Source organism: Oryctolagus cuniculus, chromosome 2 (genome assembly GCF_051225735.1).
Source record: "Oryctolagus cuniculus isolate XC-2025 breed Fujian yellow rabbit chromosome 2, ASM5122573v1, whole genome shotgun sequence".
NCBI classification, from domain to species: Eukaryota; Metazoa; Chordata; class Mammalia; order Lagomorpha; family Leporidae; genus Oryctolagus; species Oryctolagus cuniculus.
The window spans coordinates 173267827-173283860 of record NC_142868.1 but is presented as its reverse complement, the minus strand read 5'-3'; positions in this window follow the sequence as shown (position 1 = coordinate 173283860).

Genomic DNA, 16034 nt, shown 5'->3' with positions numbered 1-16034 from the left:
GATTTATTCTGGAAGTTAGTGGCATGAAGGAATCATTTGGGGGGGCAAGTCACTCTCTTGCCAAGGCAACCATCAGCAGGTACTACAGGACAGAAATCTTCATCTGGGGCTTCAGCACAATAAAGATACCAGTTAGCATTCACTTCAGTAGGAAACATACTGGCTTGCTTTCTGTTCACGCCAAGTATGTCAGTGTTGGACTATGTGAGATATTGCTTCTGATGTGATCTATAACCTTGGAGTTAGGCCATTGTCTTCCTAACTTTCAGTTACTAAAATAGTGAAGCCAATACTTGGTTTGTTTTCACTCTAAGATGAAACATTCTTTGATTCTGAATTTCATTCAGATCATAGATGCTCATAGACATGTGTATATGGGTGTTTATATAAAAATAAATATGTATATATATGTCAACATATATTCTTTTGAAGTTTGCTTTTTAACTTACTATCTTTTAGACACTGCTCCAAATAAGTGCATGGATTCTATCTTTAATTTTTATAGTTATATAGTATTTTATTTATGTCTGTGTAGTACAGTTTATCCTCCAAGCCACCTATTTTGAGTATTTAGAAAGTTATCTGTATTGCATAATTACACATAATACTTCAGTAAATGTGGAAGCAAACACTTTCCTACTATCTGAATCTGTTGGTTTGTGCTGACACACAGAAATCTCTATTTTAACCATACTTTAAGAATTTTGACCATATTTTACCAAATAATTTAGGCTTTGAGCTAGAGTTCTTTTATTTTCATTTTTTTATGAAAATAGTACTTTTAACACACACACACAAAGACTCAAAACATACTAAGTAATCAAAGCAGGAAAAGTTTTTAAAAATGAATGATTGGTATATAGTTTAACAAGAGTAAAAAGAAGGCATCTTACATAGTAATGGCATTACCTACAAACTTTCATGATGATACAGCTCAGATTATTTTTCTATCTTTATAGACATTAGTTGCCTTGGAAATATTTTGCCCACAGAATTAATGTGGTGATTATTAACTTGAACAGACCACAGAGTGCACAAGAATTTGGTAAAACATTATTCTAGGTCTGTCTGAGCAGGTGTTTTCTAATGAGATTAACATTTGAATCGGTAGACAGAGTAAAGCAGATTATCTTTCTTAATGTGGGGGACCCTCTGCCAATCAACTGAAGATCTGAATAGAACAGCAGGACTGAGTTAAAGGGAACTTTTTTTTTTTTTTTTTTTTTTTGCCTGACTGAATGAGCTAGGACATTGATCTTTTCTTGCACTTGTACTGAAACTTAACCATCAGCTCTTAGGCCTTAGAATGAAGACTGGAGTCTATATCATTGATTTTTCTGAGTATCCAATTGCTGACTGCAGATCATTGTCCTTCTCGAATCTTATAATCTCATGAGACAATTCCTTATAATAAATCTTTTTGTTTGCAAATAAATCTATATCTGTATCTGTATCTATACAAATAACTATATCTGTATCTATACATCGATATTTCCTATTCTGGAGAACCCTGACAACTACAAGGATCCTTCAAAACATTTAAGGAAAATTGTATTATAAGATATTTATTTTGGTGCAAAAATTTTTGAAATTCTTACATCTTTTTTTCTTAAAAAAGTTCCTAGAAAATGTGTATTATGAAAAACTACCCATGGTTTCAAGTTTTCCCCTCAATAAAATTTAATTCCATTTTTTTCTACAAACTTTTTGAAGTTCACTCATGCAACCAGCCAGGCTGTTTTAATAGAAACAAAGTTTAAAACTAGCCAAAATAGTAATCAAAGCAACAAATCTTTGTTGCAAATTTGTTTTTTTATTGTGTTTGTTCCTTTAAAATTTAATACAGCATTTTTTCTAAAATGGGTATTTCATAGATTATATAACACACATTTCAACAACTTCCTAACATATCTTGTGTAACTTTGTATATAATATGGGTATGGACACATATGAACAGCTATGTACTGCACATGCTTATATTTATATATACAAAACACTTTGTGTGTGTATATATGTACTTACACAAAGTGCTCAAAAATTTATGAAAATGTATATTATGAAAAAAGCTATACAGACTCCAACAATTTTTATACCAAATTAAATTAATATTTTATTTCCATGAACTTTTTGAAGTACCTTTGTATTTAGATTTATAGGTAAGTAGAAAGAAGAGAGATAAACAAACAGATAATATTTTTGTGTTCTACATATTTCTTCCAACATTATTCAGGGAAACAGAAATATATAAAAGTTTTTCATTTGAGACTAACTTTAAAATCACATATGTATGTAGTTCTGCAATACTGAGGGTAAAATGTACAGATTCTATCTTTAGAATCAACAGAGAAGAATTCCATTATTACCATTTTCTAGAGGACAAAATAAACCATATTTTTTGTCTGAAAATATCAAGGAAGTAAAGAATAAAATGAATGGCTGAGAACACAATACATTTTATCTGATGTAACCAAATGTTGGCAGATACAGCGACCTGTAAGGCAAGGCTGACAAAAAAGGGATGGCAAGAAAAGAAAGATGTTAATGTAGAAATGAAAGAAAAAAAGTCTGTCTCTGTAGGTGCCTTTGTACAGTGAACAACCCATGAAAGCTCACACAGTTTTGTTTCTTATCACAGCTGTGTTTTCAGAGCAGCTCAGCAGTCCCTGTGCTTAGAACTGTGCCTACCCAGGTGGAGTAGGAAGAACGTGATTGAAGGATGAGCCAGTAAATGAGGTTCATGCAAAAAGCCTTCTGAGAAAATCTCAAGTCAAAATAAATATTTATTTCTTTTTGTACTGGGTGAATTTGTCTAGCTAAATGCTGCTTGTAGGGGCCTCCGTTTTACCTGATCTGTGCATTCTCACACCCATACAACAAAGCCAAGGGAAAGTGGACAAATGAGTTTCTGGTGTGCTCATTTTTTCTGGCACCAACATTCAACTTTAATGCCCCTTTGCCAATTATATGTCATAAGGCCTTGCTTTCAACTGGCTGTCAATTATAATAATTGGCTCCAACACTCCCCTGGATGATGCTTGTTAAGATTGTTCATGTTATTTTTTCAAAGATTTATTTATTTCAAAAGCAGAGTAACAGAAGAGGCAGAGAGAGAGAGAGAGAGATACAGAAAGAGACAGAGAGAGAGTGTGCTTCTATCTGCTGTTTCACTCCCCAAATGACAGCAACAGTGGATCTGAGCCAGGCCAAAACTCCATCTGTACCTCCCAGGTGGGTAGACAGGGCACAAGCACTGCCTTCCCAGTTCCATTAACAGGAAGCTGGTTTAGAGGCAGAGCAGCCAGACTCCAACCTACATTCCAAATTGGGATGCCAGCTTCCCAGACAGACTTAAATCTACTGTTCCAAACTGGCAGCCCCAAGATTTTTCACATTTTAAATGATTCATATTAAATAAAAAATTTTATTTATTTTCATTCATTTGAAAAGCATAGAGACAGACACAGAGACATATGCTGATTTATTTCTCAAAAGCCCTCCACAACTGGAGCTGGGTCTAGCTGAAGCAAGGAGCCCATATGTGTATATCAATCAGGGTCTCCTAAGTGGGTGGCAGGGCCTCAATTACTTTGGCCATCACTTGCTGCCTTCCAGCGTTTGCATTAGCAGGAAGATGGAGTTGGAAGTGAAGACAGCACTCGGAGATGGGAGTGAGTGTCCCAAGTAGTGTCTTAACTGCTACACCAAAGGCCTGCCAGATGTTTCTATATTATTGGGTTGAATCATTTCTAACCCAATTTTTGAGACCTGAATGCAAAGCAAAATATCTTTTTTTACGTGTATATTATGACATGTTTTTGAATTTTTCTCCAGTTTTTCTTGTTTCCCAAATTTTGCCGTTCTACAAAATTTCAGGAATTGGTGATAACTTCCTGTCTACTTCTGCAGAATCAAGAATGCTGTTTAAATGTAAATCAAAATAGAGGGCAGGTTATTTTCCTTTCAGTCTTCTAAGGAAAATATAAACTTGAAATCTTTTTGTGCTTGTCTTAAAACCTTTATTAATAAGGAAATGTCTATTTTGCATAGATCTCATTTATTGGCTGATCATTATGGAGAAATATTAATTACTTACATTTAAATGAAAAAAAATCAGTTTTTATAATTTCAACTATGTTTAAAGATCTCACAGATAAAATTAAAATGTTAATAATGACCATTTTCAGCTGGAGGAAGTATCTACGTAGTTATATCAAATGTTCCAAAATGGACACTGTTTCTATTACAATCAGGGCAAAGCTCTGACCTTGCTTTTTCAGCAGATGCTCTCTTTTTATTGCTAAGAGTAATTTCTAAAGTAAAAGGATTTCTAGGCATACTCCTGAAGTAGGCAGGCATACAGGTTAAAATTGATCAGATTTGTGAACTGGAAGACCACGCCCCTGTGTGACCTCATGCTCCTACCTGATGCCTTTGCCACGCCCCTGTGTGGCCTCATTCCCCTACCTGGCCACACCGGGTTGCCCACCAGCCAATCAGGTCAATTAACCACTCCCCTTTGGAGTGGGTTAAAAGCCTAGGGCACAGTGTGCCCGGCCCTGCTCTTCTTCCCTGGCCTCTTGCCAGGACAGGGCTTGCTGTAGCCCTGCGCCTCCAGGGCGCATGGCCTTCAGGCCATGTGCTCTAGGCTTCCTGGCCTGGATGCTCATCCACATGGCTGGTTCCTGGTACTTGGTATGAACCCCTATTCACCTCTCTCCCCTAAATAAAGCTCTCACTCTCTTATGTACCTTTCTTACTAAATAAAAGCTTAAAACGTACCATGCTGCCTCATGTATCTGTGCCGGTATTTAGAATTCTTTAAATATTAGGCAAGAACCCTCTCGGGCTTATTAATATTGGGGAATTTAGTAATTAGCCCGTGGTGAAATTATAAGGCACCCCAAATTCCGGTAGCGCATGTGGCACCCCGGATAGCATTTCTAGGGTACTTTAAGGGGCCACATTTCAGGGTAGATTTTAGTGGGTCTTGTCCGATTTCACTCCTAGAGAGTGAAGAACTCTGAAGCTTCACTAGAAGAAAATGTTAAATTTTAGTATGTAAAATCTGTGTTAGTTTTTTGTTACTTTAACATTCCTTGGAAGAGTTTCTTTGCAAGGAGAAGTTTATTTTGGCCTATGATTTGCAAGTTCACAGTTCAGAATCAGATGACCCCATTATTCTGGCATCTGTCAGAGACTTGTCTTTGGGGAGTGGATGGAGAGGAATGACCACATGGTGAGCCAGGAAGTGCAGCAAGAAGCTAGGTTGAACTAAACTTAAATAACCAAAGCTCTTCAGAGAACCACCTTCTGAGGGCAAGCCTCCAGCAACCTAAGGACCCCCCACTGGACCCAGCTTTCAGATGCAATAATTCGATCTAGTCTCCACCCCTAATCCATCAACTTGTAACACAAGATTTCCATAGTTTGAACATCTGCATGAATTTGGGCAGCCAAGTTCTGTTAGATCCACAACAAAGTCTGTTTGTAGAACAAGTAGTCATGTTTCTGAATATTTTATGAAGGGAACTTTAACATCTGTACCTTGATGCTTGCTTATAATTATTTTAAAATCATATTCCAGTACAACACTTGAGAGGTAGTCTTCATCTTGCATATAATGTTTTCCAATTTTCCCAAAATATTAATAGCAGTATGCATATGGTTCTCCTCCATATAATGTATTCCCTGTTCTACTATTTTCAAAGTGGTTCCCAAGTTATCAGCTTTTGAAAAAGACCTTGAAAGTATTTGCCTTCCTCATCTTCTAGTTTTTCTTCAGATTTTCAGACATCATTTATTAATGTGTAAGCAAGATTGAGGGAAAAACAAATTATTAAGATATTCACATCAACTTTGCCAGGATTAAAGAGACAATAGATTACTGTAAATGCCCAAACTGACCTCTAACATGCTTCATTTTTCTTTTTCTTTTCATTGCTTATATGACCATGATAATGTTACCAGTGACTAAACAAATAAGGTTGATCTTAATATATTTTTTATTTGAGAAAGGTCATTGAATTGTCATTGTACAATAAAGTATTCAGGAAGCATGACCTTGGGAATGCCTTCTTTCTTCTATTTGTGTGGAGATGGACAATTTGGTTCATATCTTAAAAGGGCAAATTTGCATACACTCAACATTTTGGACTTCAGTTAAGATATTAAGACTTTCCCTCCTCCCTAAAGAAAAAGCAGGCATCTTTCCTCTTCAATTGCGCTAGCTTAGTAAAAGCAAAAATTGTAGCTGCTCTGAATCATTGAGCGGGCTTTTAACTCTGAGTGTATTCCAAACACATCTTCAGGTCTGCTGGCAACTTTGTTCCCTAACCCAAAGCCTGAATACTAATCATGTGAAAACTCTGACATTATTCAGGCCACATGAGTACTGCATTTCTCCTGAAATACCACCCTGTAGAGACACAGAACACAGTAAATGATATGTAAAAGATGAATATTAAAATAATGCCACTGTCTCATCCAGGAAGTGGGTCAAGTTCTCCGAAGCGATTTAGTTGGTTTCCATGTGAGAATGACATATTACATATCAGAGTTGGTCATACATGTAGACAAAAATGAGTGCATGTGATATAAGGGAAGCTGTGTTGTCAGGAATCTGCACTGTACCTCCGTAAACAGTGTGCTGGAGTTACTGAAATTCCTGTTTTTAGAGTGATTCACTTGGGTATTATTGTCTCCAGGGAGTTCTTATTAAAAAGCAATTGTTATCTTGCAAAAAAGAGTTGGTGCATTATAATAAATTATTTATGAGATTGGTTAGTTTTGCTTTGGGAAAAAGGATATGGATGTGAATGATATAAAACAGAATATCTAAGAAATTATGTTTAGTGTTTGTGTGCAACAAAGTCTTCCACTGGACTGTAACTCTTTGAAGGCAAAGCCTGAATCTTATTTATTTTTATATCCCCCATTTTTCTCAGAAGAATGAATAACATCCTTTGCAATACAGGATTTACTTAAATCGAAAGAAGCATTAATAGGGATGGACATTTTTCTAAAGAAGGACTGCTTGAGAGAATCTGGGAAGTGAGATGCAAACATCTATGCATGAACAAGAACACCAACCATGGATTTAGCTGTGATTACTTCAGATGTTTTCAGGAGCACACTTTGACATTAATCCTCAAGCCCTTAAATAATCAACATCCAGTAGAAAGAAAGAAATTCAAGGGGAAAAGAGATTAGCCTCTTGCTCCGCTCAGAGTCATATTGCTGCAGAAGAAATGTGCTTGATCTGTTACCAAATACTCAGAAACATCTGCTTTTGGAAGTAATGTAGAATGGATTAACAAGGGCCGGACTGAACAACAGGAAAGAACAACAGGTTTTCAGTGTCTCACAATGAAGCCATAGTGAGGTAGCAGGAAGAGCATAGGCATTATAGGATCACTAAGGACACTGAAAATAGATCTTTGTAAAAATTAATAGTGGAAATGTGAGAGGGATGGGGAGGAAGGTTTGGCGTGTGGGCAGGGGGAGGAGGGACGTGCCACTGTGGTTCAAATCTTTCATATATGAATCTTGTATAACTTAAGTAAATTTAAAAGATAAGATCTGGGGCTAATGCCTTGGCTTTTTGGGACTTCAGAGGTGTGATTTTTTTCGCCCTCTGAACATAAAATCCTCTGCAACAATGGAAACAAGGACATGCATTCCACTGGGCCAAACAAAACAATATACATCAAGCACCAATTCTTGCCTTAAATAATAATAGCCTCAGGGCCAGCACTGTGGCACAGTGAGTTAAAGCCCTGGTCTGTAGCCCTGGTATCCCATATAGGCACCCGTTTGAGACCCGGCTGCTCCACTTCCGATCCAGCTCTCTGTTATGGCCTGGGAGGGCAGTGGAGGATGGCCCAGTTCCTTGAGCCCCTGTGCCCGCCTGAGAGACCCAGGGGAAGCTCCTGGCTCCTAGATTCGGATCGGTGCAGCTCCGGCCGTTGTGGCCAGTTGGGGAGTGAACCATCGGATGGAGGACCTCTCTCTTTCTCTGACTCTCCTCTCTCTGTGTAACTGACTTTCAAATAAAAATAAATAAATTTTAAAATAATAATGATAATAATAATAGCCTCCCTTCTACCTCCTATAGCAGAGAACAGTAAAGTTGTGTCCTGTTATAGTTATTTTGAAGAAATGCTGGTCAAATAAAATGACCATATTCTAAAGGAAATGGGGTTTTCTTTTTGTTTGACAGTAAGATGAAGAAAGATTAAACTAAAAGAATTATTTCCATTTATGGACTTCTCAATAAGACTTTGATTTTTCTTTACACTGTTTGCCATCTGTATCATAATTTCTGATTTTTCTGAAGTTGGTAACACGGAAGAAAAGGGACTGTGTCTGGGCCATTCACACCTATGACTAAGTTAAAAAACAGAAAAAAAAAAGTAGAACTGTTTCTAACAAAACACTAAATGATTTTAAGTTCACGAGTAGTGACAGTAGGCTACTCATTTTGTTCTTCTTGATGTTTTATATTTGACCAAGTTCATGTCCATGAAAAGTAAGTACTGTTTGATAATAGAATGGGTCAGTGTTTATAGGGACAAGGTATTAATAGCAAAGAGGCCAAAGGAATGCAAGGAATGCTAAGTGTTTATGTGATTACTGGAGAATATACAGAAAGTAATGATTCAAAAAAGTCAGAGCTGCTTTCCTGCAAAACATTAGACCTGGTCTCTATTAGGCCTATGTATTCTAGTTTCTTTAAAAAAAAATTGACATACCCACAAGTTAGCATGTAATGCTTTGAAACATATATATTTGTAATGTTCATATCAGCATAAACTTACCATTTTTTTGTTTTTTTTTATTTTTTGACTTTTGTTTATTATTTATTTCATTTATTTTTTTAACTTTTATTTAATGAATATAAATTTCCAAAGTACGATTTATGGTGAAAATAATCAAAATCCTTTTCCTCTTTTGAAATGTACAATACATTATCATTTTCTGAAGTCACTTGACTATACAATAGAATACCAGAACTTATTTTTGCTGTATAACTATAACTTAGCACCTATTGACCAACCTTTCTATTCTGCCTTCTTTATTTCTTCTTTCATTTCAAAACTATAGACAGCTCTACTGCACAGATTCACAAAGGATTGATGATTGTAATAAAAACTCACTTGGCCAAAATCCTATTCCCTCATAATATTTTACTCTTTATTGGGTTGACATAATAAAATCTATTTCAACTAAAAAATTATAATGTATCAGCAATTAAAGACTATCAAAATAAAATTGGGTAAAGTTAAAAGATTGGACCTGCAACCACCTACCATTCTATAGTCCAAATCAATTTTATTGAAGTTCTCTGTTTACAGAGTGGTATCTGTAGGGGCCAGTGCTGTGGTGTAGCGGATAAAACCACCACCTGCAATGCCAGCATCCCATATGGGCGCCGGTTTGAGCCCCATCTGCTCCACTTCCAATCCAGCTCTCTGTTATGGCTTGGGAAAGCAGAAGATGGTCCAAGTCCTTGGGCCCCTGCACCCGCATGGGAGACCCAGAAGAAGCTCCTGGCTCCTGGTTTCAAACCGGTGCAGCTCCAGCCATTGTGGCTAATTGGGAAGTGAACCAGCAGATGGAAGACCTCTCTCTCTGCCTCTCCTTCTCTCTGTAACTCTGACATTCAAATAAATAAATAAATTTAAAGAAAAAAGAGAAGAAGAAGGAATGAGAATGAGTATTCCTTATTGTTGGAGAGTTTGTAAAATGAAAATGGGATCATTTGGAAGGGCAGAGTAATGCTATGGAACTAGGATACCTCAAGATTGTTTTTTTCTTTTTAGAGTTCTTGAAGGATAGAATTAATGTTAGGGGGGTGACAAAAAGTAGCACTTTCTGAAATTGCCAAATGTGCTGTACAATCATCTTGAATAAATCTGTAGATAATAGTATGATTGAATACAGCAAAATAATTAACTGTGAGTATGTGATTGTTTGAATCAAGGGGAATTAGGTGGTTTCCCAAAAATGCTTTTTTGTGCCGTTATATAAAGACTTTGCTAACTGACTCTGGTCAGACACCTGACACAATGGCAAATAAAGGATACAGAGCAAGGCTTCTTGACTCTGAATACAGTTATCTTTTATCAGTGATAATACACTAAGTATTTATAAGCACAAACTATTATTTATTTGATTTAACTTGGGATTCTAAGCAAACCAGAGTAATGAAAATTCTGCTGCCCCCATCTTGATTATTTTCTTTAGTGAACAGGAGACTGTTTTACAGGCACCTTAACGACGTACAACACCGTGCTAAAAGACAGGGGGAACTTCAGCAGGGGATTTATCACGGCTTTCTCACTTATTTAACCCAGCTGATTCATTGAAGAACATGGCAGTCTGAGCTCTTTTCACCTCTTAAATCCACAACTAAGTCCTCACATTTAATCAAGTTCATGTGAATGAAGTCCTCCTATCCCCTGAACAATTCAAGGAAGATATAACTTATACAAAAATGCCTAAATTTCAGCCTCAAGAAAAGTGAAATTTCTTCAAGGAAGCCAGGTTCTGTACCCATATTCTCTAACCCACACCAAATGAAGAAACTATACCCATATTCTCTAACCCACACCAAAACATCAAAGGACACTGGAGATAGACGTTTTCAAATGAATGCATATTAACATCTTCTGTTTTTTTCTTCTGATCTAGACACAAAGGTGCCCAGTTTCAACTGCATATTTGAAAACTTCTTCACCTTGATCTATGTAGAGAATTACAATGAAAAATATCATTGCATCTCTTTCCTTCTCATTTGAATAAGTAATTTTTGAGAAATTGTAACTGATTGTATTACACTTCTTCATCTTTGAATTCAATTCTTTATTTTACCTCCAATTAATTTCTATTTTATTTTATTTTGACAGGCAGAGTTAGACAGTGAGAGAGAGAGACTGAGAGAAAGTTTCACCACCCCCCCCAAGTGGCCGCTATGGCAGGTGCTGTGCCAATCCGAAGCCAGGGGCCAGGCACCTCCTCCTGGTCTCCCATGCGGGTGCAGGGCCCAAGCACTTGGGCCATCCTCCACTGCCTTCCTGGGCCACAGCAGAGAGCTGGACTGGAAGAGGAGCAACAGGGACAGAATCCGGCACCCCAACCGGGACTAGAACCCAGGGTGCGGAAGGAGAGATTATCCTCCTACAGCTATGAAGATGATCACACACACACACACACACAGAATACCATACACTGGAAAGAATGATCAATAGCAATTTATTAATCACGTGGAAGCTCAGCCTGAGGGAGGAGGATGCTGTATTCAATGTACAACCATATAGGAATTGCTCTTGGGAACAATAAACAGAAAGGGACTGTGGGAGGCAAGATTTCTTGGATCTAGAGAGTGAGAGAACCCTGAATCTCTTGGACAGTTGTGATTTGCTTGTTTGAATAATTCTTCATGCTGACAAGGACCTGAAACTTGCTGCCCATACATATATGCTTGAAGGATATTTGTGGTGATGTTCATGGGCTTAATAAGCTTGTTAAATTCTAAGCTAAGAACATTCTCACACCATAATGCAAACATGCAGAAGGGATGATGAAGCTTCCTTTCAGGGTATACTCTTCACAGTGCCTTTATCTCTCTTTTTCTGCCAGCAGTACATAGTCCTTTGTTATAACAAACAGTGAAGCTGGAATGAAGGGAAGCATGCACTCTGAATTGAACATACATTATGTATACAAATATTTGCCAGACAAACCAGGCATTCTGACAGAAGCAAACGTCAGGGAACCTAACTCCATATATACTTGTTCCATTTTTTTTTAAATGGCAGGACAGTATGCTGGCTTAATCCTGTCTGTGTTCAGATATCTACATGATCCTTGGATGTTTGTGCAGACTAAGTTCTCTCAGTCCTGGAGCTGCCTATGTCCTTTGGGCAGTGATTCAGTGTGAAGATAAAATTGATCTAATGTACCATTTATAAAATATAGTAAGATTCAAGATAGTCTAAACATTTCAATGTCTCTAGCATCAATTGAAAAAAAATTCAGAATTTAAATATGTCAGCAAATGATGATTCTCATCAATTCAGATACATCACAAAGGGATATGCACTGAGAATGTCAACTTCCAGGTTTCTCTGGCTAATGTGACCATGGCTAGGGGAAAGGCTGACTTCTCTTAATTACTTTGTGTGTGCTCATGTTTACTTTCCTTATGAAGTTAGTAGAAGATTTATTACTGTGATTTCTCCCTAAGCAACAGAGTTTTTTGTTTGGTTGGTTGTTTGTTTTGGCTCCTTGTGCTGAAATCAAATGGAGGAGAGTGTGGGAAAAGCTTTTCCATAACTGCTAATATGGAGGAGTAAATAACAAAGATTTGTAGCCGATTTGTTACTTTTATATTGGCTTGGAGAGTTCCTCATCCTTCCAAATGTAATGAGAACATTTCCCAGCCAATCAGGATTCCAGTTTTAAATGTGAACTGGAATACAGGAATTGGCATATATATTTTATCCTGAGCATTTTAATGTGTCCCAGAAGAAAATCAAAAGGCTGGATAGCTATTATATACTATTTGAATTGAAATAAAAATAACTGGTTTGGTTTCCTTTAAAATTGTAATTGCTTTGTTAAAGTTAACTTTTGAAATTGGGCTGAAACCTCTTGTACACTATTTTCATTATTTATTAATAAACATATCAATATAATAATATATATTCAAAGATAATAAGTAGCATGTATTCAAAGATTTCTTAATCTGTAAGGAATCCATTTAGCCTTTGTAAATGAACACAACTTCTGACTTTCGACTTCAAGTCACACAACATAATTTAAGTCAAAATCCTGAAGCCTGGTGGCTACTTAGTTTTCTTGACCACAAGGGCACTTTGAAAAGCTTGCAGAAAAGTAGATTTAAAAGATCAGTTTATTTTGGGCAGAAATTTTTGAAGATATACATGGCTTATGTCTTGGAGATGAGGAAGACTTGATTTTATGATTTAAATTAAAATGCATGGTTTTCTGGAATTCAGTTATCCTGATCATAATAGAAGTTTTCTCTGTGTATTTGGTTTGGATGACTATGTAAATGTGTTTGGAGGTAGTATTGGAGGTATAATTCTCAGCACATTGTTGAGTTGGATTCGTTCTGAGAGGAGAAGCATGGTGGGGACAAGAGGTGTGGAGTTACCACACAGACACCAAGAGTTGGGTGAAAGCAGGCTAGAGGGAGCAGCTTACAGACTCATTTATCTCAGTTGGTACAGCAGCTTACATAGCTGAGGCAGCCAATCTGGTCAAGGGGCAGTTTATGCCCTAATTAATCACAGCCTGTTGCCAGGCAGGTTCCGTTGCCAGGTGGGTTCCGAAGCCATTCCTGAGTAACTGAGTAACTGGCTTGCTTGCCAGTGTCCATCTTGGCATAGCCTTCTCATTCCACCACAGTTCCCCCTTTTCGTTTATTTTTGAGCAATGGGAGGCATGATCTTTGGCCATAATATTGTTGACCCCGTTTCCATGTGGTCTCTGTACACGACTGTGCCTGTCTTCAGTTGTCTCCCCGGGGATCTTATCCATCGTGACTAACCAGCCCTCAAAATGGGAGACCACAGGAGTGCTCGCTCAGATAGGGTAGGAATGAGGAACAATGGTAATCAGGAGTGGCATGACCACACACAGGCTGTTGGCTGTTCGAATGACTGACCAGGGTTAAGTGGGGTATAAAGCAGTAGCAGATGTTGCTATGGACAGTTCCTCAGGGTAGGATGATAGGGCAGGTGTGTCTGCTAACAAGGTGGACTCTCAGTCTTGTTCAATTGGTTCTGGTTGACTCAGTTGCAGGCTTGATATTTCCGCTGGTACCCAAATGGACCATCCCGCATTCTCTGGAAAGACACAAGCATATCCTTGGCCCTTGGTTAGCAGAAGCCTTTTTACGGGTGTTGGAATCCAGGGCCTGAATTTTGCATCCACTCCAACATTAACAGCAAGATGCAGGTGGGATGGGGTTGAGAGGCTGCCCTGAGAGCCTGGGGTGCCCGGAGACTGCCACAAATGTGGGGATCCTCACTGGATGCAGATGGGATTACCTCACATGGGTTATTGCCTCGAGGTCATCTAAGTTCATCACACAGGTATTTGGGGGGTGGCTGACTAGGCCTTGCTACATTGTCTGCTGTCATGCCATTTTCACTGTCAGAGCTCTCTCTCCCTAAGTCATCAACTATTGCCTGTGAGGCAGAAGCCTGGAGTGACAGGCTCTTTTCACTCACAGATTATGTTTGGTAATCTGTTTGGGCTTCTGAGAGGGAGGTATCTTTACCATGTTTGAGTGCTTAAGAGCATCACACCATGTCAACTCTAGCCAAAGGAAAGACACCCACAGTACTGCTGCCATAACAAAGCAAATTCCTAGCACCTCAGTGGCTGATGGCATTCTGCAGGGGGTTCTCTACGTTAGATGAACAGACAGTGGTGTATCAGATCGTATGTATGTCCTGTGCTTAGTGGAGGACTTCCTTGATTTGTTAGATCAAAGCCATATGCCCACACGGTGTCTCCAGAGCATCACCTCTCTCGAGTGAGGGAAGATGACTTGGTTCCGAATTCTGGGATAATCAGTCCCTTATGTGAATTCACCTGGCGAACTGAAAGTAAGAGGAGGAGCCGAGAAGCAGTGTTCACGCTTCTGGGTGGTGTGTGCCTAACATGGGGTCACTTAGACCGAGGACAAGGACAAGGAAAGGGGCATAGGAGGGGGTTCTGTGCTCACCCTCACAGAACTGAACAGTATACGAAACACTAAGGGGCCTACTTGCTGAAATCAATGGGGGACCTCGCCGTGTCCGACATGCTGTCTCTCTCAGTCACGTTGGCACCAGATGCTGAGGTTGATTCAATCTGAGAGGAGGAGCACAGTCGGGGCAAGAGGTGCTGAGTCACCACACGGACCCCAGGAGTTGGGTGAAAGCGGGCTAGAGGTGAGCAGCCCGCAGAGTCGTTTATTTCAGTTGGTACAGCAGCTTATATAGCTGAGGCAGCCAATCTGGTCAAGGGGCAGTTTATGCCCTAACCAATCACAGCCTGTTTCCAGGCAGGCTCTGTTGCCAGGTGGGTTCCAAAGCCATTCCTCAGTAACTGATGTTCGCTTGCCAGTGGCCACCTTGGCTTGGCCTTCTCATTCCACCACAGCACCTGTACCAGCATTCATTGTAACTACAATCCTTACATTTTCTCATCTTACTTTTCATACTAAATGTATATACATGTGCATACAGAAGCATACTTATTCCACCTACATTTGAGTATTTATGAATACTCAAAAAATACTCAAAAAATGTTTTTTATCAAGAGGGAAATGTTTTTGCAAAGATAATTGCAATTGTTTAGCAGTGTCAAGTGATCAAAGAGACATCCAAGTTGATTCCTAATTCATTTTCTTTAAACTGGAAATTGATGAATTATAGTTGGATGTATTTATTGGGTACAAAGTGATGTTATTGTTTATAAACACAATATGAAATAATTAACATCTTTATCACAGGAAATACCATTGAATGGTAAGAATATTTAAAATTTATGCTCTTAATAATCTTGCATTATAAAATACATTGCAACTGAGATTGGTTATAACTTGCAAAGTTGTCCTCTGTAGGCAAGAATTTTGTCCTTGATTGTTAACTGTGCAATGAATTTCTGTGATAGGCTTTTTTTTTTTTCACCAGATAATTTGGTGTTCTTTCTCTCACTGACAATGAGCACTTCAACTGATACTGTTTCTCACTATAATTTGTCTGCTAAGAAACTTAGAGGCTCATCTGTCATTGCAGATCAGTTACTGGATAGAATCTTCAGTACTACACACTAACTTTCAATATTTGATTTTACCTTTTATTCTAACCACATTTTCTACATCCTGATCATTTTGCACACGCATCTTAAATTTTCTTTTGGGATATTGTGATTATAATAATAAACATTATGTCTCTAATTTTTCTATTCTAAATACATTGGAACACAAGATAAGGGTATGCAATGAAATGTAC